Source organism: Choloepus didactylus, chromosome 7 (genome assembly GCF_015220235.1).
Source record: "Choloepus didactylus isolate mChoDid1 chromosome 7, mChoDid1.pri, whole genome shotgun sequence".
Taxonomy (NCBI): Eukaryota; Metazoa; Chordata; class Mammalia; order Pilosa; family Megalonychidae; genus Choloepus; species Choloepus didactylus.
The window spans coordinates 142,006,495-142,033,621 of NC_051313.1; the positions used below are offsets into that span (position 1 = coordinate 142,006,495).

At 42.3% G+C, this 27,127-nt stretch overlaps 1 protein-coding gene across 4 annotated transcripts in view; it reads left to right on the forward strand.

The window, feature by feature from the left end:
• The first annotated feature begins 3,963 nt into the window (after window positions 1–3,963).
• The window catches only part of NEDD9 (neural precursor cell expressed, developmentally down-regulated 9), a 181,582-nt gene continuing 158,418 nt past the window's right edge, over window positions 3,964–27,127 (forward strand). The window contains exons 1-2 of one of the 4 annotated variants that reach the window (XM_037842970.1): window positions 3,964–4,149; window positions 4,276–4,405. The gene's annotated coding sequence lies outside the window, so the exon portion shown is untranslated. The other 3 variants (XM_037842972.1, XM_037842968.1, XM_037842969.1) reach the window with 3 other exon arrangements.

Genomic DNA, 27,127 nt, shown 5'->3' on the forward strand with positions numbered 1-27,127 from the left:
TCTCCTAATAATATATCTCAAAAATGGAAGCTATTAGTATCATGATTAATCAAGTGGTAGTGTTTGATGCCATAATTCAAAAGACTGAAGAATAAGCAGTGAGTGAGGAGCAGGATGGAAGGAATGACAAAATGTTGCAGGGAAGACAAAGGATGCCAAACTTCCTAAAAGCAGGAGGCAAGAGCTAGGCTCAGCACCTCTGGAGAGTGAGAGAAGTTTGGAAAGGATGCTGCAGAAGACTTAATGGATGGTCAGTGCGAGGTGAGCAAAAAAATTCCTCAGCAACAGAAGGGCCTCAGTTGAACTCATATTCAGGGGGAATTTGCGATGGAAGTTGTCCTTTGGTAATGTTCCCCAGGGAGTCTGGATTGATCTTCCACTCAAGACCGGGGAATGGGCAGTGCGAATGTTTAGCACAAGAACAGTAACTCATTATCCTATGCATGGCTGAAAGAGCAGTTCTATGGGCTTCTGGCAGTGTGGAAGGGCTAGAGGAACCAGAACTTGGCTGATGGATATGGAAAAATCAAGAAGTGAAAGACAAAGACGTCTTATTAAGAGAGATTAGAGATAGAGATAGAGATAGAGATAGAGATAGAGATAGGGATAGAGAAGGAGGGAGGGAGGGAGGGAGGGATTGTAATCTACTAGATTGTAATCTCTCTGAGAGAAGAAACACTCACTCATTTTGTATTTATCATAGAACATGTTCAAATAATGTTTTTAAAACCATGAAGGAACCAATTAAGGGGAACTATTATTTCACTAGGTTATCTCCCCACTTAGCTGCTAGTTTCTTGAGTTGTGCCCAGGGAAGCTCAGGGAGTGTGCAGGTACCCAGTGGTTACTGAATGGATAATGAACAGGATGTTTTTGAGCTATGATTTCTTCATCTAAAAATGAGAAACACAAGACCAACTCTCATTCCTGAGCAAGGGCTGACACATGCATTATATTACTAGACAACTTTGCTCTTGAAACTTGCCAAACCAATGTTTGAGCATATTCATTTAAGTTCCTCAGCGGGCAGCTGATTCCCCATGGAGGGAAATGAGACAAGCGAATGGAATTATAAATACACAATCCCCACCCCCCACCCCAAACACACACACCTTGATTTTTCAACTTTTTTATCTACTCAAATTCTCCCCACTTCTCCCTCCCCTAGCCTGCACCCTCCACTCCAGACAACAGTTGCTTCTTGGACCAAACATCCATGACAAATTCAAAACAGTTGCCTGGGGTTTGGCTCTTGCTTAACAGGTAGTTATAAACCCTTCTGTAGTGCTGAGATTTTAGCTCACTGAGATGGCATGAAGAAGCTAATTAAAATGGTCAAAAATACTTAAAATAAAAACAAAAATGTAAACACCTTCTCCGTTGGATGGAATGATTAGTAATTACAGTTGCTTGTTTTTTTTTGTGTGAGAATTGTCTGTCAAAATTTTGACATGTGGCATAATCTGCCACTAATCGAAAAGAAAAAACGAACAAGAAAATAAAACCCCTTCAAAACAACGCCAAGACTATAGTAGAAAAAAAAGCACAGACAAGTTGTACCTTTCTGAATGGGAAAAATATTTACCTTGTTTTCTTAAAACAAGTTTGATCTTTTTATGGACAAAGTCTCCACTCCTTGAGTTTGCCTCAACTGAGATGTTCCCTCTCCATTTTGAAGAACCAACTAGGGGAAGTCCAGGCAGGCCAAAGTGGGAAAAGAAGCTTTTGGGTTAAACGTTAATGAAGTTGCCAAACCCAAGTCCTTTATTTAGAAGAAATCCCGATTTAGCTTTTTTAGTTATTCTAGACTGTCATTGACTTATGGAGACAACTTTAGGCATTGATATTCAAGTTATCCTATATAATTGCAATTTTTTTCTAAAATCTACACATTACAATTTATACTGCTTAAAATCCTAAAGAAGAAAATCATACCCAATATGGTGTAATAGGAAATGCATAGAGGGACATTTTTTTTTTAAATCTACATCATCTTATCTTCTGCCTCCACTGATTAATAAATTAACAGATTAATATTCTGTACTATGAAATAAAACCTTGGAAATAGAATAATGCTACCTCAGATCTATACATATGGAATAGTTTCTGATGCATAGTTTATACTCAAGAGTGGTTTGTAAGGAGAGGGAAATTAAAAAACAAAAACAAAACAGAGTACTTTGAAGATATTTTACATGGATATTGTTAATTATACTTACAGATCCAATACATGGATGATGATAAATTTAGCCCCAATTGCACAAGGCTAAGCATTTATTTCATTGTTTGCTTAAACATGGCATCCTCTGGGTAGAGTATGCCTGATCAAGATTCAGACCAACTCAAACATTTTTAAATGAATGAAATGGGTCTGAATTTCAGAGAAGTCTTAAAGAAAATTAAAACAAAACAACAATGATAAAACAGAAGTCAAAGAATGCAACACACAACATGAGACTAAAGTCTAAAGGTGAGGGGAAGGGCCATGGGCAGCCTTTTCCTTGTCTTGGTGATGGAACACAAGGGAGCAGAAAAGTTAGATACTACTGGATCATTTAAGGAGCATCAGTCGTTCAAATTATCTTTGGCTCCTCAGCCATCTATGTCTCTAAGTCACTTCCCAGGCACCGGCCAGGGGTAAGAAATGGGGAAGGAAAGGGAAGGAAAAAGCAAAGATCTGAGCTGATAATAAAAATTTGCCAGTAATAAGAGAAACTTCTCGTACAGTGCTGTTGTTGGAATTGAATCACGTCTCCCAAAAGGGTATGCTCAAGTCTTAATCTGTGTTCCTGTGGATGTGAACCCATTTGTAAATAGGACCTGTGAAGATGTTACTATTAATTAAGATGTGGACTCAACTGTGCCTAGGATCTTTGAAGAACCTATTTAGATAAGGCCAACCTGAATTAATGTGGGACTTAGTCCATATGACTGGAGGCCTTACAAGCAGAGGAAATTTGGATGCAGTCATTCAGAGAAAGCTGCAAGAGGAGAGCAAGGAGATGGTTCACCACATGATGGGAGACAGAGATGCAAGCCAAGGAACCCCAAGAATTGTGGTAGCCAGCAGGGACCACTATAGACTCCAGGAGAAAGCACTGTTGAGATCTTGATTTTGACTACTAGACTCCAAAACCATGAGCTAATAAATTCCTGGTCTTTAAGCCAACTCACTGTGTGGTATTTGTCATAGCATCTTGGCAAACTAAGACAAGTTCTTACTTGTTTGTGCCAGGCACTCTTTACGTACTTGACACATAATTCTCACAACAATCCATTAAGTTAGCAACTGCTCTTATTCCCATTTTACAGATGAGGAAGCTGAGACACAGAAAGGCCAAAAGCTTTTTGAAGGATAGAGCCCGAATTCAACCCCAGGTGGTTTGCCTCGGAGCCAGTTCAGTTGTCTGCTATTCAAATGCATAGACAGAAGAAGACAACTGGTTTGGGGTAAGATGACTTTCAAATTCCTATCCATGGATTCTGAATCACGTTGTAAATAGGAGACTCTGCTTGGCTGCCTAGCCCTATCACAGAGTACAGACTCAATAAATTTATTTGTCAAAGGAAAGAATGTTTCATGGCAATTGACAGTAGAATCCTCTGGGACATACTGATAATCCATCAAAATCACAAATTCCCAATTCAGTTGGCTTTGAAATAGCCTCAGTTTTGCCTCAATGCAGCCTAGAAAGGAGCTCATGCCATCTAGAAAATAGATTCCACAGACTTTCATTGCAACGATAATTTAAAGATCAACCATCATTCTAAAAATGGAAAATGGTGCAGATGAGAACGAGATTTCTTACGTGCCCCTAAACTACAAAGACTCTACAGCTGGAGTGCTTCAGAAGATCTGAAAAATATAGAAGAGGCCCAGAGAGGAAATAAACAGAGACAACATCACTTCACAGCAACCGGAAGGAAAAACACACACACACTCATTTGCCACTCACATCGTCCGTTTGTGGTTGCTTGGTAGGGAAATGCTTACAGCTGCCTTGAGAAGCAAGTCTGGTTGCAGCAGCAGAAGAGAAGCATAATTGTGCAGCAGAGCTGAGCTGTCACCACCTGCCTGTCTGCCCACACAGAGGGCCAGAGCGCCATGGAGACAAGATGGTCTAGCCACCGTGGTGGTTCAGCTCCGGGGTGAGTCCTCAGCCACTCGCGGTGGCCTGAGGGTGGGGGAGGGAACATTTGCTCAGACTTTGCTACTTCCTTAAGTTGGTGTCAGACATTTGGTGGAGTTCCTTGCTGTTAACACCCTCCAACCAGGGCTGGGAGGGACTCAACATGCCCCAAAGGAGGAAAGGATGACTTCAGTTCTCCTTCCAGTTGACTCGGAGGCGCAGGTTTTTCAATGCAGCTGAAAACTTGCAGGATTTCTACTTTTTAATCATCCCAGGTAGGTGCTTCCTGGTGTGCAAAGTGTGGCTCCTCCCCTTTTCCTTCAGTCCTTAGAGATCTTATCTGCAACGAATGAGCTTAAGCCCTTAACATCTCCTAAATTATTTCAGGACACCAACATGTGGGTAGTCACTTACACTTTAGGCTGGAATAGAGTCTACATCATTTTCAGTCTCCCTGGGGGTGACTCTTGAGGGCAAGAGATGGGTATTGAGCATTGGACTCTGTGTGTGTGCTCAGCTCTATCAGGAACTGGTTGTCAGCATCATCTCCGAGGGGCAAGGACAAATGACCCCACGTTCTTCCTCTTCCCACAGGGCCACCCCAACAGCTCCGCCTTTATTTTTCTCTATATTAATTCATCATTCATTCATTCAATTGCCTTTCTGCCACAAAGGATCTGAGGCAACATCTTTATCTTGCTGAAATGACTTTACAGTGAATAACAAGTATAACTTTGCAAGGGGAAATTTGATCTATATATAGTTTGAGGCTCTGTGGAGACTGGTGAGCAATCTCGTCCCTCTGCTAGAGGCGGGGTGAGAGGGGGTGCCTCTAGTCTTTTGAGCTTCTGCTTGGGAAGCCCCTCCTTTCTACTCCCCGGCCCCCTCCCCTGAAAGCTGCTTTCCCACCCAGAAGTGCATGTGAAGAGGTCTGTCCTTGACAGAGCCCTGGGGACCCGCTAAGTGGTTTTCCCCCTTGTTTCCTTTTTCCTCCAAGCTTTGTTAATTTCAGTGATATTTCTGTTCTAAGAATGGGGCAAAGTGGGGTGGTGGAAACGGAAGGATGTGAAGTCAGTTTTGAATTAGAGCGTCATTGGTTCTCATTAATTAGTCGTTAGTTATTTAATAGCTGTCTACTGGGTCAGCACTAGGTGGCAATCACTGTGTAAGTTGAAACTTATATAAGTAGGAGAAAACTTGACATTGCCCCCTGACCCCCCCCCCCAAAAAAAAATGCTTACAGTCCAGGGAAGAGACATTAATAAATAATTACGAAAATATATAATCAGAAACTGTGACGAGGACCAGAACATATTACAGGGGAATCTGGTCTCCTCGAGGAGTCAAGGATGTTTCCAAAGAAGATGGAGATGAAAACTGGAAAAGGAGCGGGTATTTAACAAGGCAAGGGGGGCCTTGTGCTACAGGCACAGCGAACAGTTTAAGCAAAGCCCTGGGGTGGTAACCACAGAAGGGTCTGTCAAAATTAAGGTGCCAGTGTGGCCTGAGATTGAAGAATAGGGTGGCTCAAGATGAGCCTAGAGAATTAAGCTGGACCAGGTTACACAAGATTGCACAGCCCGAGTCAAAGACACTGCTTATTCTAAGAGAGGTGGAGAAGCCGTGGTGTTGTAATCTCATCTGCATTCTTAAGGGACAGATGGGAGCAACCAAGTCTGTAGACAGGGAAGCCAGTTAGATGGTTGATGCAGTCATCCAAGCAAGAGTTATCTATGAGAATATAGACTGCGGTGGTGGCAGTGGAGGTAGAAGTGGACAAATTAAAGAGTCATTTAGAAAGGAAAATCTACAGGTCTTGGTGGTGAAGTGGAAAGGAGAGGGGGGGGGGGGCAGGGAAGATGTCAAAGATGATTCTGCACTTTTCTGATTTGGGTGTCTAGATGGATGGTGGTGCTGAGACGCGAGCCCTGGTGGATGACCTGGCAGAATTCCATCTTGGAACTGGTGATTCTGGAGGGCCTTGCAGACATCCAGGAGCAGATGTCAACCAGGCAGTTAGATATGCTGGTCTAAAGCACAGAGAAGCGGTCTGGAGATATAAATTTTGTAGTCTTTGGCATATAGGTGGTCATTGAAGCCATGCGTACGGATGGTACTTCCTTGAGAGAGAGTATCCAAAGAGAAAAGAGGGGGAGTGGGCTGGTTTAGGATTGGGCCTCAAGAAATTCTAACATTTAAATGGTGGGTAGAAGAAGATGAGCTGTCCAAGAAGACTAGAAAGGTGTAACCAGAGATAGCACAGAAAACCCAACTGCATGACCTGGGTCAAATGATGTAACTCCTTGGTACTTCTTCCTCTCTATGTAAATAAGGGGAAATTGCTATCTGGAGGGGCTGTGTAAGGATTACATGGAATAACACAGTTTTTCAGTGTCTAGCAGACAAGAGGTCTAGTAGAAGCAGGCGGGACCTCTTCCTTCAGGCCCCACTACTTCCTGATGACTTCCAAAGTCTAAATCTTTATCTCATGACCCCAGGGTTTTCTCCCAGCCAAGTAAAGCCTCTGTAATTGCACAGAAGGCAAACACCTAGGGATTACCATCCCCTGGGAATTAATACCCCAGGAGTAACCTATGGGCTCTAAATAGCCTAGCTCCCTCAGTCCTAAATGTTGTAACTCTTAAAGCCTGTCTCTTACCCTTTCCCAGAGATTTCCCCCATGGCATTAAGTTCTAACCACCTGGCTTGAAAATCATCCTTCATGGCTTCCTTCCCTTCCATTTTCACTCCCCACCAATGTTTCCTGTGATTATTCCTTAAACTCTTGCACCAAAACCTGTATCAGGGTCTTCTTCTGGGGGTACTTAAGCTAAGACGACATTGCTACATGGTATTGAAGATACTCAAATAGTTGAGTTCTCTGTCCTCCAGAAAACTCCATTTGACCTTAGATGTCCCTCATATCTATGCAAGGATTGTCATGGGGGATGGCCCTCTTTGTCCCCTTCTGAGATCTGCCCTGAACAAGGACAAAGCTATTGCCACAGAAGTGCCCCTTTAAACAACACAGCCCCACTCGGGTACACATCCGACCAGAAATAACCTCCTCTTTCCTTCTACTTATCTGCCTCCCCCACAACTCAATTGATCAAAATTTCCAATGCGTGGGACACAAATATGAAGAGTTTATATATAGTAAGAGATGCATAGATATGGCATCAAATCACCATCAGCCACATCGAGTGAAAACATTTCCCCCTCACTCTTTTCATCCTTCTGATTAAATGTAGGAGGGAGACTCATTTGGCCTGATCTTTTACATTCCCCCAAACCCTTGTTCACTTATCTTTCCAACAAATAGAAAGTAGACCTTGGGCTATGAGCCATCAGCAGGCAGCTGTAGCTAGCTAGAATTTAATAGCATGGCTGTATTTCAATGTATTTATTTTTTATAATCACCTTCTATTAATCCCAATGGCATGCGTATAAGTTTCCTAGAGCTGCTGTAACAAATTACTGCAAACTGGGTGGCTTAAAACAGAAATGTATTCTCCCACACTTCTGGAGGACAGAAGAAGTCAAGGGGTTGGCTGGGGACAATCTGTTCTTACCTCTTCTAGTTTCTGATGCCTCTCAGGGTACCTTGGCTTGTGACAGCATCACTCCAATCTCTGCTTCCATCTTCACGTGGCCTTTTCCCTGCTTCTTTTCTCTCCTAAGGACCCCCTCTCTTCTTTATGAGGACCCCAGTCATTGGATGTAGGGCTAACGAGGATGGTCTCATCTGGAGACCCTCAACTTAATTGCATCAGCAAAGTCCTTATTTCCAAATAAGGTCACATACACAGAGCCTGGGGTTGGGAGGGGACAGAATTTAATCCACGATGCCACTGGCTGTGGTGGTATAAAAATTTCTTTTAAAATATAAATTTATCTAAGCAATATAAAAGAGTGAGTCTGTTAATAGCCCACCTCCCCTGGCAAACATTGGAAGATGGGACTCGAGTGAAAGGAGGCTGCCCGGCCAGAGCAGGAGCTCCTCGAAGGCATGGCTGAGTCTCCTTCCACCCCAGGGCCTGCCCTGTGTACGTCCCGGGGCCAACGATGGCACGGATGTCCTGGGCAGGATGTGTGCAGGCCACCCTTGCTTGCTGCGGGCTCTTCCGGTCATCAAAACAAACCATGGCCTCACAGCGCCCACGCTGGCTCCCAAGTATCCAGACATAATGCAGGGCGGTAAAGTCCCCTCCAAATCGACATGCCACAAGCTCCAGATTATGTGGTAATTCTGCCTCAACTAAGAATCCTGGAGTCCAGCAATAACTCAGCAGTGGCTCGCTGAGGTGACAGGTGGAGGCGTCCATCCATCCACATTCCTTTTCACATTGACTTCAGATCCCAAGCTTTGGTGAACTGAGGTCTATAAGTCACTCAACAGACCAAGTGATGAGAAATTCCTATGGACAGCTGCCTTCCCCAAGTCCCTCCACTTTCCAAGGAAGGTAATAAATAAGGATTAAGAACCCAGGTAAATTTAGCTTCAGACACTAAAAAATATTGTGAAATATGTCACACTATAAAAAAGTATAAATGACATATATGTACAATTTAAATGATAAAAATAATAAAATAATACATGTTTGCCTACTGCTCACCCTTCCTCCCCCCACAGAGGGAATCACTACCTTAAAAGTGTATATTAATCATTCCCATACTCCTCTTTATAGATTGATCTCATGCATATGTATGCATATACATGTACACAATTTATGTATGGTTTACTTTTGCCTGTTTTGAAGCTTTAAATAAATGGAATCGTACCATGTGTGTTCTTCCCAGACTTGCTCTTTGGCACAGCATGTTTTGAGAGTTATCCGTGCTGATGCAAATAGGTGTTACTCGTTCCTTTTCATGGTTCCAGAGCATGCTACTGGGTGAACATATGGCAATCTATTTCTCACTTCTATCAATTGAAAGTGCTAGGTAATTGTCAAAGATGAAGGCTGGAAGTGTGATTTCAGGAGTGTACAATGTCCTCCCAGTTCTTCTCTTTCTCGTGCAGAAAATACTACCAGCAGAGAGGAGAAGCTTTGTCTCCCATTAGAAACTGTCTTTAACTGTGAATGAGAGGTGAGTAACTTAGGGACCCGAGAGCCAGAGGGAAGGAGGTATCAAAGGACGGAAGGGGCCTTAAGTGGGAGGGGGCGGCGAGAAAGAAATGACTCCACAGTGGTGCCTGGGCCAGCACACACTGACGGGGCAGATTGAGGAAGGCTTTCACTCTCACTGCCCACTTCCCCCACCACACAAACCCTTTGCAAAAGGATCTATGTAAATGCTTAATTTATATATGCATCCTCTCCCACTGCCAGGGCAGCAAATTGGGCTTAAGGTCTCTTTGCTAGAACCTAAAGAGAACCCTATTTAGTAGCATGCTTATCTCTAGGCTTCCTGTTGATGTACTTTGTAGATTCATCTTTTCCTTTTAGTACCTGAGACTGATGAGCTACTCACAGTCATTGAATAGTACAACATCCATGAACCTTCAGTAACCTTTTCACTAGTTTCCATGACTCTGAAATTCCCCCACCCACAGCTTCACTTGTGAGGAGTGGAAATATTTAGAGGAAGTGATACTATCAGTGGCTTGGCATCGCCATGGGAAATGTTTTCCCCTAAAAGCACAGTAGTAAGCCTGTGCTTCAAATCACACCATCAGATATGGCCTTAGCAAGTGCAGTGTTCTCCCAGCACCTGTTTCTCTAGATAGAAAATGTGCAGGGCCTTTGTGTCACAGAAGAAATGAAATATGGAGGAGAAAAAAATTTATGCTTCTCCATCAGAGTGGAAAAGCTGAGGTCAATTGCTTGGGGTGGTAGCCTCTGGTTTGGCTTTGGTGGCTGGGGGCTTCCCATGGGTGAGAATGGTTCCTGGAAAATGACATATATTGATTGATTATCAATATAATCATGAGTGATTGATACAATGTCTCATTTCGGAAAAATGAGTTGGTATTTATTCAATATTTGTTACGGGCCCATTATGGGGAAAGCACTTTGCTAAGTGCTGGGGATTCAGCCAAACAGGCAAAACTCCCCTTCTATGTTGGGGTTGAGCGTAAATGTTGAGGTTGTCCAAGTAATTAAAAACATGTGCAGGTTTCATGATGTACTACAAACGCAACTAAAGGCAATCGAATACAATTTCTCCTTATAAATATGGTTTTGGAGTATAGTGAGGGGTGAAACAAAAGCTGTGCCTTGCTGGAATTAATAGCCTGTGGCAACCCCATATGCAAATTAAACACCGGCCAGAGACACAGTTGAATATTTACACACAATATGCTATCCGTTAGAAAGTTTTCAAAAACATATATAACTCAGTTATAAATGACAATGAAGACCAACAAATTGCGTAAAACTGTATTTTTTTAAATTCAGTTTTACTGAGTTATATTCACATATCATACAATCATCCATGGTGTACAATCAACTGTTCACAGTGCCATCATATAGTTGTGTGTTCATCACCCCAATCTATTTTTTAACATTTTCCTTACACCAGAAAGAATAAGAATAAAAAATAAAAATAAAAAGGAACACTAAAATCATCCCCCATCTCACCCTATTTTTTATTTAGTTTTTGTCCCCATTTTTCTACTCATCCATCCCTACACTGGATAAAGGGAGTGCGATACACAGAGTTTTCACAATCACACTGTCACCCCTTGTAAGCTACATTGTTATACAATCATCTTCACGAGTCCAGGCTACTGGGTTGGAGTTTGGTAGTTTCAGGTATTTACTTCTAGCTATTCCAATGCATTAAAACCTAAAAAGTGTTATCTGTATAGTGCTTAAGACTGTCCACTAGAGTGACCTCTCAACTCCATTTGAAATCTCTCAGCCACTGAAGCTTTATTTTGTTTCGTTTCACATTCCCCTTCTGGTCAAGAAGATATTCTCAATCCCACGATGCTGGGTCCAGATTCACCCCTGGGAGTCATATCCTGCATTGCCAGGGAGATTTACACCCCTGGGAGTCAGGTCCCACGTAGCGGGGAGGGCAGTGAGTTCACCTGCCAAGGTGGCTTCGTAAAACTGCATTTTAAAATTATATCAGCAGGGTCTTTGGAGCCTAGTTAATTTTTTCCACAACTTATTTGTTTGGCAAGAAGGATAAAAGAACTACTTAAAGGTGTTATGATACCAGGAAGATTGATTTGGGAAGACTTAGGGCTCCTTGATGGCTTTTGTTTGATTGCTCTAAGTTGTTTACCTATTGACTTCTTTTGTCATTGTGTTTCTATCTTGCTTGCTTTTGTTTTTGTCTGAGGCAAGGGTAGTCATTAGACATGAAGGCATTATTAGTTCATGCTGTTTAGAGCTATGAATCCATCTTCGTAAACGGAGGCTGTCTCTGTTCCAGCTTTCTGCAAGATCTATACCTTGCAAGGGCATGGAAGTGTTGTGTTTGTAACTTATATACCCAAAGAACACCAGCAGTTTTGAATTAAAATATCTGAGTGTCACAAGCTAGGGGTAGTAAGCCAATCTAGGATGCTTGGATATATACTCAAGTTTAGTGTACTTCCAAGGGTGGGGTTTTACAAAAGAAACCATCATCACAATTTATCACCTGTCATCGCCAACCTACAGCCCTACAGCCTGCTCTGTCAAGAAACTTGCATTCGAGTTGAGGAGATAGCACATGCTTGTAAAACAAAAAATCACCTTTACAAAGGAGCTCACTGGCCTCCTTGATGTCCCCCCAAAAGGTATCGGGCACATACCCAGCTCAGGATTTTTGCACTCACTGTTCCCTCTCCTGGCAGGCCCTTCCCAGTGATATCTGCAAGGCTCCCTCTTTCCTCATTCAACTCTCTGATCACATGTCATGGTATCTGCGTGGCCCTCCCTTACTGTCCTATATAAACTAGCCACACCCCCACCCCCACCCACGCACACTACTACCCTGTACTGATCACCCCCTGACACAGTAAATAGCCGTTTCCTTGTTTATTGTCCACTTCCACTGGAATGTCAGCTCCGTGGCTGCAGGACCGCCTCCTTCACCGCTGTATCGCCGGCACGTGCGGCAGCCCCGGCGGCCGGTGGAAAAGCTCACAGCCAGTGCACCTGGGGCTCTGCCTGCCCCTGTCAAACACACACCTTTCCTCAGGACAGCCAGTTTGGAGCTGCTCCAGGGTTTGAACAACTGCCTGCTGGAGAAGCAGAGTTCTACTCCATATTAGAGAGAAAGGATATTTTTGGCCTGAGCATTTTTCGAAGGAAATGTTACTATCTGCCTCTTGCAGCCGTTGGAAAACCTCAGTGATTCAGTGATTCTTTTGAGCAATGTCTTACTCTGAGCAAGACTGTGATTCATTGGGATAGACTTGGCCCATCTGGGATCCTGCCAGGATGATTAACTGAGAAATGTGTCTACTAAATGTGGTTTAGTAGCATGTTACATAGGGAAAAGATTCTTTTACCTGCACCAATTAACATCCCCAGCAACGCAATTGTTTGAACACCCAGTTTGAGAAGTGCTGCTCTTTTCTATGTCATGTTTTCTCTTTGCAATATGACCTTTTTTCCCTGATAGTGTGGAATAGCTACTTGGTCCAACACTCCCCATTTCAGTTCAACCTAGCTTGGGTTTCTTTGTTTGAGGCTACTCAAAATGTGCTTGTGCAGGATGTTGAAAACGTGAACACAACCTGTGAGAAACAAGCACCATACCTAAAAGGAATAAATGCTCACCCAATTGTGGAGAAGGAAAGAATTTATTCACGATCTTGTAAGAATGGGCACACAACCAAAATGTGGTGGCTGGCGTGCAGAACAATTGAACACAGTACTATTTATGCCCTAAGCCTAACACGCAAGTCCCTCCCCTGTTTCTCCATTGGCTGGATACTCCAGAAGTTACAGCTATTTGACAGAGCTAACTAACCCATGCAAATTTAAAACAAGCAATCTACTCAAACTTAAACAAGAAATATTTGAAACAAGTCTCCACCCCTGACGGTAACGATTATGCCCATATAAGGCACTTACAGCACTCCTCTGCTTACATGACCCTCTTTTCTTTGCTCCTTAACTGCAGAGCCAGTTGATAACAAATTATGAGGCTATTTTAGGAGCCTTCACCCCCAGAGTCTCCACCTTGCAAGGATAGTGGGCGGATAAACAGGAGGACTGGCCACTGGTTACAGCTTGGCTTCTTAACTCTCTGCCATTCCCCCGAGCTGCCCCTACCCTGTGTGAAAGCTCAACTTAATCTAATTCTCACAAACCTGAATGTCCATGAGTAGGATCCCTTTTTACATTTTGATAATCCACACTTTGGAATACTAAGTTACTGTTCGCAAAGAATGAAGGAGATCTAACCACAAAGACACAGAAAGATGGAAACTAAGTCCAAAACCATGAACCCAATAGACAGTACAATGCTGTTTTTTACAAAATAATTATTTTTATCTTTCCCTTTGTTAAAAATAAGTCTGGTAGAATAGTCACCACAATATTTAAAAGTATTTATCTGCAGTTGGGATTATAGGGCAGATTTATTTTCTACAAGATACATTGTCAGTCTTGGGATATTTTTAAAAGAGTTTAGGTTGCTTTTGCATTTGAAACAGAATGTAGGGCATATTTAAGTCCTCTGTGTGTATGCGTGCAAGTGTGTGTACAAGTGGGTGTGTATAGGTGTGCATGGGAGTGTGTGTGCAATGTGTGTGTGGTGGAGGAGGCAGTTCCACATTAAAAAAAATAGTAATTCTCAGCTTAAAAAATAATTCTCCCCTCTGAAGGGTTGGCTTTCAATTATTTCCATGTTTTTCTTGTTTCCTCTTTCATTCGTTCATTCTTTAATAATTGCCAAAAATGAACAGCTAAGTAATCTTCTAGAAAATGTGAGAAGTAATGCAACTACCTCTTAAGAAGAGCAGTTCTCTGCAGCGTGGGAACAGTCACAAAACAATAAGCAAACAATACAAATTAGAGAAGTGATTGCCTGGGTTCAGAAAGGGGCAGATCCAAGAGGGCTGGGGCAAGGCCAGAGGAGGCAACAGTGGGTAAGGGGCGGCTCTGGAGCTGGAACTGCCTGGGTTCAAATCCCAGCTGCACCAGCTGTGTGATCCTGAGTGCATTACTTTACCTTTCTGTTTCTCAGTTTCTCATCTGCAAAAAGAGGCTAATAATAGTCCCAACTCCACACCTAAAACAGGATCTGGCACATAAAATATTTGTTCAATTAAATATCAGCTTGTAGGAGGAAGAGACGGAATAAGGGTTTGTTAAAGTGAAGGAGCCTGAAGAATAAGGAGGGTTTGACAACAATAGGGAATTCCAGAAGAGCATGGAAAAACAAAACAAGACAAACAAAAGAAACAGAATCAAAACCAAAATGTGCTTCCTGGATGAATGAAATGTTCCAATTAAATTCAGCTCCAACCCTGTAAAGAAAGTCAAATTGATGTTTTGCCCCCATTATGATAAATGTAAGCAGATAGGTAAAACTATTTAAATAAGACACGAGGGAGATATTTAAAGTTAGCTTTCCCTGCTATCACATAGACCCCTGGGCATCAGTCATCAGCCAACCAATATTTACTGAATACCTAAAGTGTCCTGGGTGTGGACGGCAAGCAGACAGATACAGCACCTGCCATGGAACTTTCTTCAAGTGGATTTAAAGCTGGAAAACTATAGGGATCCCTCTTTTCACTGTGTATTGATTCGTGAAGTCCCCAAGTGTTGTGGTGGTGATCTCAGTGACTTGTTAACGAATAGAAGAAAAATAAGTATTATTTTTATCCTTAAAACATAGATGACTCTTGGTATTGTGTGCTAATAAGGACTCATAATACTAATAGTTTATAGGTTAAATTATGTTTATTTCATCTGTGAAATAAACAAATCTTCACTGCTTAGCCTTTCAAGTTTAAGCTCTCTCTCCATCTGTTTGGATTTCTGGTTTCCTCCACCCCCATCCCTCCTTCTCGACTTGGAAATGGTCACTAGGGTCCCAGGAAGAGGGGAGAAGTGGCTAAGTGTCAGGTTGTTCAAAGTCTGTTCTAAGCAGCCCAGTGGTAACTGAGTTGCATGAACTTGGCAAACATCAAGGTCACCCTCGCCCAGTAAAATAAACGAGAATGAGTCGCTGAGACACTGGCGCTTTTGCTTACTGCCCCAGCACACTGAAGGGTCCTTGTGAGAGCCAAGGTCCAGTCTTATCTACCCCTGAGTGTAGGCGTGCCAGGCATCGCCTAGCACTGCAGGGTTTATCTGCAAGGGGTGCTGTGTGGAAGGTACCAAAACAGCTAGGCACTGAGTTTAAGAAACAACAGCGATTAGTTGGTCCTAGGGTAGTGTCATCACGGAGTGAGCTGGGAGTGTGGTCTTCCCCAGAAGAGTTAAAAAAATCAGACAGGAGTCATTGCAAAAATTTCCACTGAAAAATAAGTTCCTTGTAAGAGAAGCTGAGAGACTTGCTAATTGCAGCTTATTCTAAAGCAAATGACAGTCTGTAGCATTGGTGAAGAAAGCCCAGGACTTTTGAAAGATGGTGAGGGGTGGGGTGGGGGGAGCTGCTAAGCAGAGGGGTCTGAATCCATCAGGCATGGTGGTTTCTCTATAATGATGATCCATTTTAAAGTGAACAGCAGTAAAAGATTTAGAAAACACATTTGTACTGCTAGGTTTTTCAAAAGTTCAAGCACATAATAACTTTAGCAGGCACATCATATTATGCTGCCTAAATTTCAAACATTTCCTTGAGGTAAGATGATCACAATAGAAAGGAATGTTATTCTTATCCAACCATCGGCAAGGTTTTGTCTTCCTTGATCCCAGAAACTAAATCACTGTGTGCTTCAGAGGCTCTGACTGAAATCTTAATTGATGCCCACTGCTTTTTAGAACACTGTGGTCTAGACAAACCCAGGGGGGAAGGATTAGTGCTGCCTCGAGGAGGAATGGCTAATATTTTGACCAGTCATATAGTGAGGTTATTGCAATGCCCTTTCCACTAGCAATTTAGTTTCATAAGGCTCTCCTCTCGAAGTAATCATTCTTTCTTAATGTTCAACAGAGTGAAAAGCAAGTTTTTATTCTGTATGATTTTTCTCTTCAATTTTGGTTCCAGTTATCATCATCAGATTAAAATATTAATAGCCAAATTTAGATACTAATTTGCAACTCACTTAGCACATTGATCCACATCATCTTAGTCAATTTTCACAGCAGTCTTGGGGAGTATTTGTTTTTCCCCTTGAAACTCCAACACCCCCGATAATGAAACTGAGAAGACTGCAATGAGATAGATGAAGAGACTTACATAAGGCAAATGATCAAATGACCCAGTAGGACTGAAACCCAGGTCTTCTGACCAAATTATTTGCTTAAAGGAGTTCATCCACTGACTTAGGCAACTCCTTCCAATAGATCCTTGATCCTTGTAGAGCAGGTGTCCTGGGTGTGAGGACATTTGGTTTTACGTAGACTAAAATAAAACATTTGGTTTTACGTAGACTAAAATGAAATAAAACGCATTTTATTTCAAGATAGGAGATTTTTGTTTTCATTTTCACCTCTCAGATGTTGTTTAAAAAGTACTGACCCGTGGACCATCCCATGGAAAATTTTCCAACATGTATGAAGTGCAGTGTGACTCTTTGGTACCACCAGCTTTCCTTGCTAAATCCCATTTCCTTTGCTGAGCCCCTGTGATGACCAAGTCCTCTTTTTAAATACCTGATATCCATGGGCTTCTTCCAATTTCATGTTATCAGAATGCACATGAAGGGAAGGATTTGATTTCATTGATTTGACTTAATATAATTCCAAGTGACTACTCTCTTGCTATCTAAATTCTATTTAAATTCTGTATTTCTCATTATGAAATAAGAAGGGAATTTCAGGGAGCAGATGAAGAAGATGAGGTTCTAAAACAGGGATGTCTTTCTTTACCTCCAAAATTCTATAACATAGATTTACCATCCTTTAGCCAACTTCTTCTCTTACTGAGACTCCTTGATCTACCAAGTGAGCTGTGACTTGTCACAGATAGGCATTGAGTGGGAAGAGCTGGTTTTCTTTGAAAGGAGGGCAAGAACAGGTTTGCAGAATGCTGGGGTCATTTGTTTTCCTCAATGAAAAGAAGCAGGATGTTGATGCATTAATTAGAAAACTTGAAAAGCAGGAAGAGAGTGGGGTAGGGATTGAGAAATAATAATTCCAGCAAACAGAATGCAAACAATGTGGTTTATAATAAACATTGGGGAGTGGGTTGGATAAGAGGGTCACTATAATGAATGGGACTAGGCCAAAATTGCCCATTCTTTCTGCTTCTGGCCCTCTTCTTCCAAACACGCAGCCTGCTGTACTTTCACCACTGTCACCTCTCTGTCCAGCCCCTCTAAGCTGCAGATAAGGATGCCACCGAAGACGTAAAGAAAGAGGAGGTATAATGCAGAAGCTCCATTTGGCTCCAAGTTAGATACTATTGTTTAAAAAAAAAAAAGTAGCAGGATGAATTCCGTATCATCCCCCTTCTCCTTCCCTCCTCGTAGATGTTTCAGACACTTCTCAGAACCATTCTGCTTATTAGTGGGACCGTGGGAAATATGTGGTAGATCTTCTAGTTAGTGGGTGGAGGAGATGGAGGGGGCGGTTGTGAGTAATAATTTAATAATAGAGTAACTATATTTTTTGAGCACTTAGTATATTCTGAGCAAACATGCCTCCTTTGACTCACAACCCAATGTGGAAGGTACTCTTTCCACAATTTTAGAGCCACCATAGGAGTTATAAGCAAGGGCTCTGCAGCCAGCCTGCCTGGGTTCAAATCTTGATGTGTGTCACATGCCTGCTATGTGACCTTGAGCTAGTTACTTAACTTTTTCATCAATCAGCTTCCACATCTTGAAAACAGTGGTCCCCAAGGCCACCCTCAGTTTCGATGATTCTCTAGGACTCAACATATAGTTTATGCATGGCTATGATCTATTATAGTGAAAGGATACAAAGTAAAATCAGGGAAAAGGTGCATGCATGGGGCAAAGTCTGGAAGAAACCAAGCACAAGCTTCCAAGGATCCTCTCTCCCAGTGGAGATGCATGGGACATACTTAATACCTCCAGCGACGAGTTGTGACAACACATGTAAAATGTCTACCAAGGAAACGCTTTAAAGACTCAGTGTCCAAAGTTTTTATGGGGGGGGGGGGGGGACTGGTCACGTAGGCACCTTCTGCCTGGCATGTACCATAATTCCAGACTCCCAGAAGGAAAGCCAGTGTTTATTATAAACCACATTGTTTGCATAAACAGTTTAGGCACTGCGAGCCACTCTTATCAGAGAATGGTGGGAAACCTCCCGAAATCCACGTTCCCAGACCCCAGTCAAGGAAGGGCCAGTCTTAAGACAGGTCTCAAGCCCATCTTAACTCTTTTCTGCACACCACCTCATTGGATTGTTGTGAGATTAAATGACGTTGCATTTATCCACTGTTTACGACAGTGCCTGACACTAGAGAAGCTCTAAAAAGAAAAAAAAGTTAGCTATTACTATTAACTGGGGAAGACATACAGGGGTTTACAATGATCACGGAGCTAAGATTGGTCCAACCGGAATCTATATTCAAAGGCGCCTCACTGAAAAAACGTCCACTTATTTGTCTCACTCTAGCATGAGCAAAGTTAGCATCCTTCTTCAAACCTTGACTGGAGCGGATCCCTCCCTTCTCTCATAGAAGATGGAGCCTTTAAGCATAGCTGACTGGTTGGAAGACATTGCTTCCTTGATCGATAAGCATTTATCATACACAGCACAGAATCCTCCTTGTTACACCTATACATAAAGTGTAGACAGTGGTCTAGAATTTCAGCACACCCAGGTGAGCACGTAGTTATGCTTTCTCTCCTACTTCCCCTCCTATTTGGTAGGTATGTTTCTTGATGTCCCTGTTTTCCCACGCTACATTTCCTTAATGCTTTCAGAGTTTTCTTTTTTAGGGTCCAGATGGTGAAAGCTTACATGATAATTGAAAAAATTGTAAGTTACTTTTAGGCTTAAAAAATTCTGACAAATTTCTCCTGCTCAATGCAAACCAAATAATCAATCTCTTTAAATCGCTGAATTCCTTCTGCTTCATCTTTCACTCGGTTTTCATATCTTTGGCTGTGCTGATGGACAGAAGACATACCCAACAGCTAGCTGCAAATGTACTCTAGGCCACTGTGGTACAGCCAACTCAGTTTAATCAGAAAAATCTCTGCCTTGAAATGGAGTCCTTGACTGCATCAATTGAGAGGGATCTATTAGTTCACAAAATAAAGAATTTAGAAATGGGGGCAGAACTAGCATTGAATTTTCCCTCAACAGTTAGATTCCATAAGAGAAACTTTGCAAGGAAAGAATTTTAAATAAAAGAAAAAGATGCCTCTTGAATAGAGATTGCCATATGATCACAGAGTATGACAAAGCAGACTCTTAGAGCAATAGTTGATTTAGACATTAGTAGTTAATTGCTCACAGATCTGTCTGTTCCAATAAATGAAGTGTTTTGAAAACTTCTTAGTCATCGCTGTCCCTCCCAGAGCATAGCATAGAATTTACACCCAAGAAATGTTCAATAATGGTCGATTCTGTTAACCATCAACTCCTGGAGCAGTGCCATCTAATTAAAGAGATTTACTTTTGGGATGGATATTTCCTGGATGGCTCATAGTCAACACAGGGCCAGATTTTGACGCCTTTACAAATCTCTCCCTCTGGTGAGAAAAGTAAGCAAGAGAAGGGAAATACAGTGAAAGAATAATGTGACTGGAGTTGTTTAATATCATTATTTAAAGAATAAATAATGGGATCTAGAAAAATTACAAGGTAGAGCTCATAGAGGTGGAGAGTAAACCATGCATTGTAGCTCTCTATTGGACACAAGGATGCTACTGGATGTCTTAAGGCATATGCAGAGGAGAAGCAAGAGGCAGAAAAGATAAAACAGGGAGGGAGAAAAGGAGGTGAAAATGGAATAATGCTGGCATAACAAAATTCATAAAGACTTCCTGTTTCCCAAGTGGAAAATATTGCAATTTCCCAAATATTCCTTGAATACCTGTGCCTCAACATCTTCACTCAGATTAATTTCTTCTTCCTACCCATCTGCCAGACTTATCTCACATACAGGCTCTTTCTTGATATTTTTTCTTGACCATGTTAGCCCCTAATACTTTCTCCCTTATCTGAACTCATATAGCTTCCATATTAATATTGAATATTGCTCCTTAGGGTAACAATTATATATTATTTTTGTTTGTATGTCCTAAATTTCTTGTATAAAATTGACATGCTTAAACTATCTACTGTGAATGGGATAAAAAGAAAATGCTAGCTAGGGTTTGTTCAGACTTTAACCAGGACCCCCTTTCCTCCAACTCTGACCCCATTATCTCTGATGTTTGAGCACAAACGTTCCCTTTAACAAAACCTCTAACTGGATTTGTGTCAGGTTATTTTCTTACAGTCAGGCTGCTTAATTCTGGAGATGATTTGTCCACTCTTTACTTCACTGTTTGAACCAAGCTTGAATAACCCAAAAGCAAATGACAATTAAAAAATTACCACAAACCACATACACACATAGTACACATCCACACAGTTGATGTAAGTGTGCAGAATTTGGTCTGTTTCTAGAGTTTCCTGTTCTTTGTTCTATTGCTCTGAGCTCGTGAAGATCTGTCAGTTTTCTCACAAAACCTCCATGCAGGCAGGGAATGGTCCCTTTCTCTGGCTAAGCAGGGAATTCTTATTTTGAAGATTATTTCATTTTCTCCTCTTCCCTATAAATCTCTAAATAATTAGCAGACTCAGTATCATTTTCTCCTTTGGTTGTTACTTTGCCCACCATGATGCGTTCTTTTTATTTAAACCCTTTTGTTTCCCCTCATATATCATGCCCTCTTCACCCTGAGATGTGAGAATGAGATTAAGTTTAGTTTTCACACAGGACAGGTGTGCCTAGCAGGGTGGGGCAGTTAAGGAATTGGTAGAAGGTTAAAAAGACAAACTGTAGTCCACAGTCAGTCCCCCTGCTTATCCGCCCACTATCCACAGTCAGTCCCCCTGCTTATCTGCCCACAATCTACTATCCTTGTAGGGTGAAGCCTCGGAATAGAGGTTCTCAAATTAGCCTCATAACTTGTTACCAAACTAGCCCAGACTGGCTCTAAAGAGGCCTGGGCATACCCATTATAGTCAGAGGTGGAGATTTGTTCCAACTGTTCCTAATGTTGCAAATTTGTGCAGGGAAACATATTTCAAATGTTTCCAATTTGGGAGGGCTGCATGTTTCCAATTTGCGCGGGCTAGTTAGGCTTGTCCAATAGAATGTAACGTCTGGAGTATCCGGCCAATGGAGAAACAGAGGAGGGACTTGCGGTTAGGTTTAGGGAATAAATACTGCTAAATCTATTGTTCTGCGCGCCAACCCCCACATTTTTGTTGGGCTCCCGTTCTTGCAAGACTGTGAATAAATTCATTTCTTCTCCACAATCGGGTGAGCGTTTATTCCTTTTTAGGAATAGTGCTTGTTTCTCACAGAGAGGGCCAGTTTGATCTGTCTTTAACCTATTCATACTTTCCCTTTTGGGTGACACTAGAGACAGAGCTTTGTTCCAACAGCAGTGCCCCTGGAACACAATGTTGGAGCTGGGATATGCTGTCATCTTTCTGCTCTGAGACACATGGACACAGCCAAAACCTGCAGAATTTTACCATCAAAACGGACGGTTTAGTCCTGATGTCCACACTGACCCTGATAATACAGCAACATCCTCCTATGTCATGACATGGGCAGGAATTTCAGATTATTTGATGTATAGATTATTATTTTGATACAACTTCCAATCATCCTGCTTCAAGATGTGGTTTCTCCCTCAATGGCATGAAACGGGTCTCAACGGGAACAGCTATCTGGCAACAAGATGGCATACCAATGCATGAAGCTCTCCCAGTTAGAGAACATCTTGATGACAAAGACGATGTTTAATGGATTGGATGGCAACCTTCTATGGTGGGTGTCCTTGAAGTTCAGGGTTAAAATGTGACGATCTGTTTGGGATATTGTAAAAGAGAAACATTTTCAACTCTGCCTAATAATAGTTGGAGACCTAAAAGTAGCTCTTGAGGAACTGCTACAGTGACTTCCAACCATCAACATGGAAGAAAATAGCAAGGACTTGAGGTAAAACTAGTTTGTATAGAGAATAAGGGAAACTTATAGATAACTTTGAACCAGTGTATATATTATCTCTATTAATGTGAATTTACCAAAAATTAACTAACCAACCTGTGAAACATGGCCAGGCAGACACTTGTTTTCTAAAGCAAGTTGAGTGTGTCCTTATGATGCCAGACCATTAAGCATGAGAATCCTCCCTCCGCTTCCTCAAAGAAATTTAAACACAGCAGCTGACCCCTGTAGACTCCTGGACAAATGCCCATTTGCTTCTGGATTCCTTCAAGTGTAAACAGGAAGGCTTTATGGAAATCTTCAGCCTGCTTCTTCAGCAACTTCCTTACACAAAGATACATAGGTATCCTCCCCTCAGCATCCCGTCCACTCCCGTTCCAAATGAAATCCTTGCTGGCTCTCTCCCTTTGACTCATCTGACCTTCTCGATTCCTGAGGGCTTGCAAACCCACATGGTGGAATTTTTCTATTCTCTCTCAGTTACATACAGAAGCCCTTGTGAGTCTCTCTAAGATTTCAAACTCAGTGTGTCTCTTACAAGATATTTTTCCTGACCCACCTTACAAACGATGAACTTTGGGGTATTGCCTAGTTTTTCGTTACGTTTTTCGTTACTCATTGTGCCAGTTCTATGTATTAAACTCCATTATCTTTGATGCAATCTTGTGGGGCAGATGGTTTAGTGCTGATTAGATTGGAATCCTTTGAGTGCTTCCATGGAGATGTGACCCACCCAACTGTAGGTGATAACTCTGATGAGATAATTTCCATGGAGGTGTGGCCCCGCCCATTCAGTGTGAGACTTGATTACTGAAGCACTATATAAACTCAGACAGAAGGAGCAAGCTTGCCATAGCCAAGAGGGACACTTTGAAGAACTCACGGAAGCTGAGAGAGTAGCTGCAGATGAGAGACAGTTTGAAGACAGCTGTTGAAAGCAGACACTTGCTCCACAGAAGCTAAGAGAGGACAAACACCCCAAGAGCAACTAAGAGTGACATTTTGAAGAGGAGCTGCAATAAGAGCAGACGTCAGCCACATGCCTTCCCAGCTAACAGAGGTTTTCTGGATGCCATTGGCCATCCTCTAGTGAAGGTGCCCAATTGTTGATGCGTTACCTTGGACATTTTATGGACTTAAGACTGTAATTGTGTAACCAAATAAACCCCCTTTATAAAAGCCAATCCATTTCTGGTGTTTTGCATTCCGGCAGCATTAGCAAACTAGAACACTCATGTTAATATGCATAGTCAAGAGGCAAAACTTTTCACAATTCTCTGTTCCCTGAAATGGTGTGACCTTAGCCTCTTTCTCAGTAGTTGAGTCTCCTCAGCCTCTATGAATGGGAACGGTTTTCAGATCTTTCCTTGCGACCATCTCACACCCCACTGACATATCATCTTTCATATATAGGACTGTACAAATTTGGAGAGCAGGAAGAATAAATATCCTAATTCCAGGTCAAGAGGTGATTAAGAAGAGTGACATGCTGGCCACGTTTCCTCCATCCCCCAACCATCCTGCCCACCCCCACCCCCCACCTGCTAGGCTTCTGGAATCTCATAGGCTACTACAAAACAAGTTTCCATTTTCCCTCTAGACGACTGGACTCTCCACATGGCTTCTAAGTGAAGATCTTTTTTTAATGTTTGACTTTTTAAAAAATTATTTAACAAGATAGTATCTTGTCCAGCAGGTTGTGAGGTGTTTCCCGAAACACAAATGTCATCAACACACCACCAAGAAGGTTCCAAACACCTTCTAAGCCACACACAACCAAGCTTCCCAGGCCAGTCTACACTAGGGAAGAGTTCTGGCCTGGCAGGCCTTCCTGCCATTTACTTCCTGGAAGTGGAAGGGATCGTTCCTGTAGAGGAGTTGACATTAGGCAGTAGCAGGGCTACTGCTCCCGCAGTTGTTGAACAGTCACAGTTGAGTGACTTCTGCCTGGGCAGAAGGATGGAGAAGGCTATTCTTGCTCATTGCCCCAGACTTGGCCATACAGTTGGGCTGATGTAGAACTGATTCAGAAGGGGTTATTTCTAATTACTGTAGGTTCTGATCACAACCAAACCACCTTCCCAGGGAGAGGGGAAGGCTCTCTGTTTCCTGCCAGTTTGGACATGCCTCTTGTTTTCTCAAGGGTAATGAGACTGTATACCAACTAATCAACTGTCCAAATGCAATGTTATGGAAGCAGGCATCTGAAATACAGAGAGGGATTATCTCTTTAAATTCTATCATTAGTAGTAGTAACAGTGATGATATTTGTGCCTATTTTCTGGATGCTGTTTCTTACTTCAAGTAGTTACATAAAAGTTGCAAAGCCACTAGAACATGATCTGAATGTTCCTCCAGAATTTGGACTGTGTGTTCTCCCAGTTAGTGGCTAATAATGGCTCAGTGGCTTTCTCTTCCTTTCTAACATATTTGGGGCATGTCTCGCCTTGAGGTTTGGGTTGTGGCCATGCGTAGGTCTCCATAGTCCAAAGAACATTTCTTGTATTAATGAGGATGGGTTGAAAGAGGGTGCCAGGGGGGCTACAGCTGCCCCAGTACCAAGAGAGGAGCAGACCAAGCCAAAAGACAGTCAGAGGATGCTGGGATGATTAGGGGCCCGCACGCAGCCTGAACAGAAATTGGAGTCGTCATTCGTGGGCTTCCAGAGGGATAATGACAAGTTTATCCACAGGAATAAAGAGTTATAGCAACCAGAAATATGCTTGTGTAATGTCCCGGCAAATCCATTTAGGAATTTAAGTATGACAGCTAGCTAAAGAAAGCCAGGATGAAATTGGTGGGTGAAAAGGAAATCTGACAGCCTTAGAAAGTGAAAAACAAGCAAAATGGAGTCTTTGAGAGAGTCCAGTAGGCTTGGCTGGAGGCCCCAGGATAGAACTCGAGCAGTTGCCTCTTTGTATTCAGCACAAAGCCCCCTAAGGCTGAGAGCAGGAAATCCTGTTGTTCCCACCCATGTCCTGAGGTCCCATGAGACAATATTCTCAGTTCCTTAGTCGCCAGCAGAAACCTTTCATACATACTAATGGGTGTAGGTCACGATGTTCTTTAGAAAGTTGGTTGAAAGGTCATTAGGGCCAATGAAACATTTACCCATGCATTTATTCATCAGTAACATACTGAGTACTGTACTAGGGCGAAGCAAAGGGGGATGATTACAAAGGTTAAAGGGACCAGACAAAACACTCAAGGGAGCTTATGATTGAGAAAGTTGCTCATAAAAGTATTTGACCCACACCTGGGAGCATCCTAGAAATGCAAACTCCCGAGTTCCATCCCAGCCCTACTGAATCAGAACCCCTGGGGGTGAGGCCCAGCTACTCGTGTTTTAGCAAGACTTCCACACGCATGGAAAGTTTGAGAAGTGCTAGAACACGATGGCTCAAACAATGGTGTGTCTTGTGCATTTGTGAGGTGTATGGAAAGTGATTTATTATTAATGATCATTATCATACCAACATTTGTGAATAATTTATATCACCTGCAAAGATTTTCTGAAAATGCACATCCCTGGCTCCACCCCAAGCCTGCTGAGTAGGAATCTCCAGGTGTGGGATCCAGGAATACATAGCATTATAAAACTCCCCCAGGGGACGCTTATGATCAGCCAGGTGTGGGAACCACGCATCACCAAGAGCCATTTGTCCAGAAAGAAAAGAAAATAAATCCTGGAACTCTAGAGGGAGATCCCTCAGACAACAGGTTTCCCCACACCCAACAAATCTTATGCACTCTCTGATTTTTTAAGCCTATAAAAGAGAAACTCCTTTGAACCAAAAGTGGAAGTTGTGCAGTGCCCCTTCCCCTTGTGCAGTAGCTGCTATGACCCCTTTATAAAAGCCTGAAACTCCCCAAACATGAGTTGAACCACTGATAGTCCTGCCAATGCCCCACCCCTACCCTCACCCTATTCACTGATGAAGAAACTGAGGCTCAGAAAAGAAGTGACTTGACCAAGCTAGAAAAAACTGTCCAGATTTGCCTAGGGTTAAAAATTAAAAAAAAAAAAAATACACACACACACACACACACACACACACACACACACACACACATATATATATCTCAAACAAACTAGAACAAATTGATCACCCTTGACCAGAGCTTAAGACTAAATACACATGTTTTGCCTTTAGGATGGCTCTCTATGTTATTATTATTATTATTGTCATTGTTTTTTTTATTATGACACATTACTGCAAGAAGAATTCAGATTACTGGTGGTGGTGGTCATTTTTTTAATGGTATTTGTTTTTATTCTTTCATTCCAGAAGTAGTACAATTGTTCTGTGTCTTTGAAATGCTCTAAAATATATACTCTCACAATTATTCATGTGTGCATGTCTTCTCCACCTTACAAGTCTTCAAATCTAAGAGACCATGTGCCAACAGATTGTTTCCCTTCTCTGGCTTCTAAGTATTTTTATGGTATTTGCCGTGGTGCCTACTAGACCTTATTTAGGTCTGTGTATTGGTCAGAACTCTAGGATGCAGGTGAAAGAATCCCAACTTACAATCACCTAAGAAAACAAAAGCAGGGGGCAGAAAAGAGTTTAGGCACAGCTGGGTGCAGGGGCTGGGTCTCATCAGGACTTGGTCTCTCTCTCTCTCCCTCTCCATCCCTGAGCTTTACTCAGGCTGGTTCAGGTTGGTTCTTCCAAAGTGGTAACAAGCCGGCCGCCAGCAGCTCCGGGCCACGGCCTATCCTCTCAGCAGCTCAGCAGAAACCATCTCATTCCAAGTGGTTTTGCAAAAGC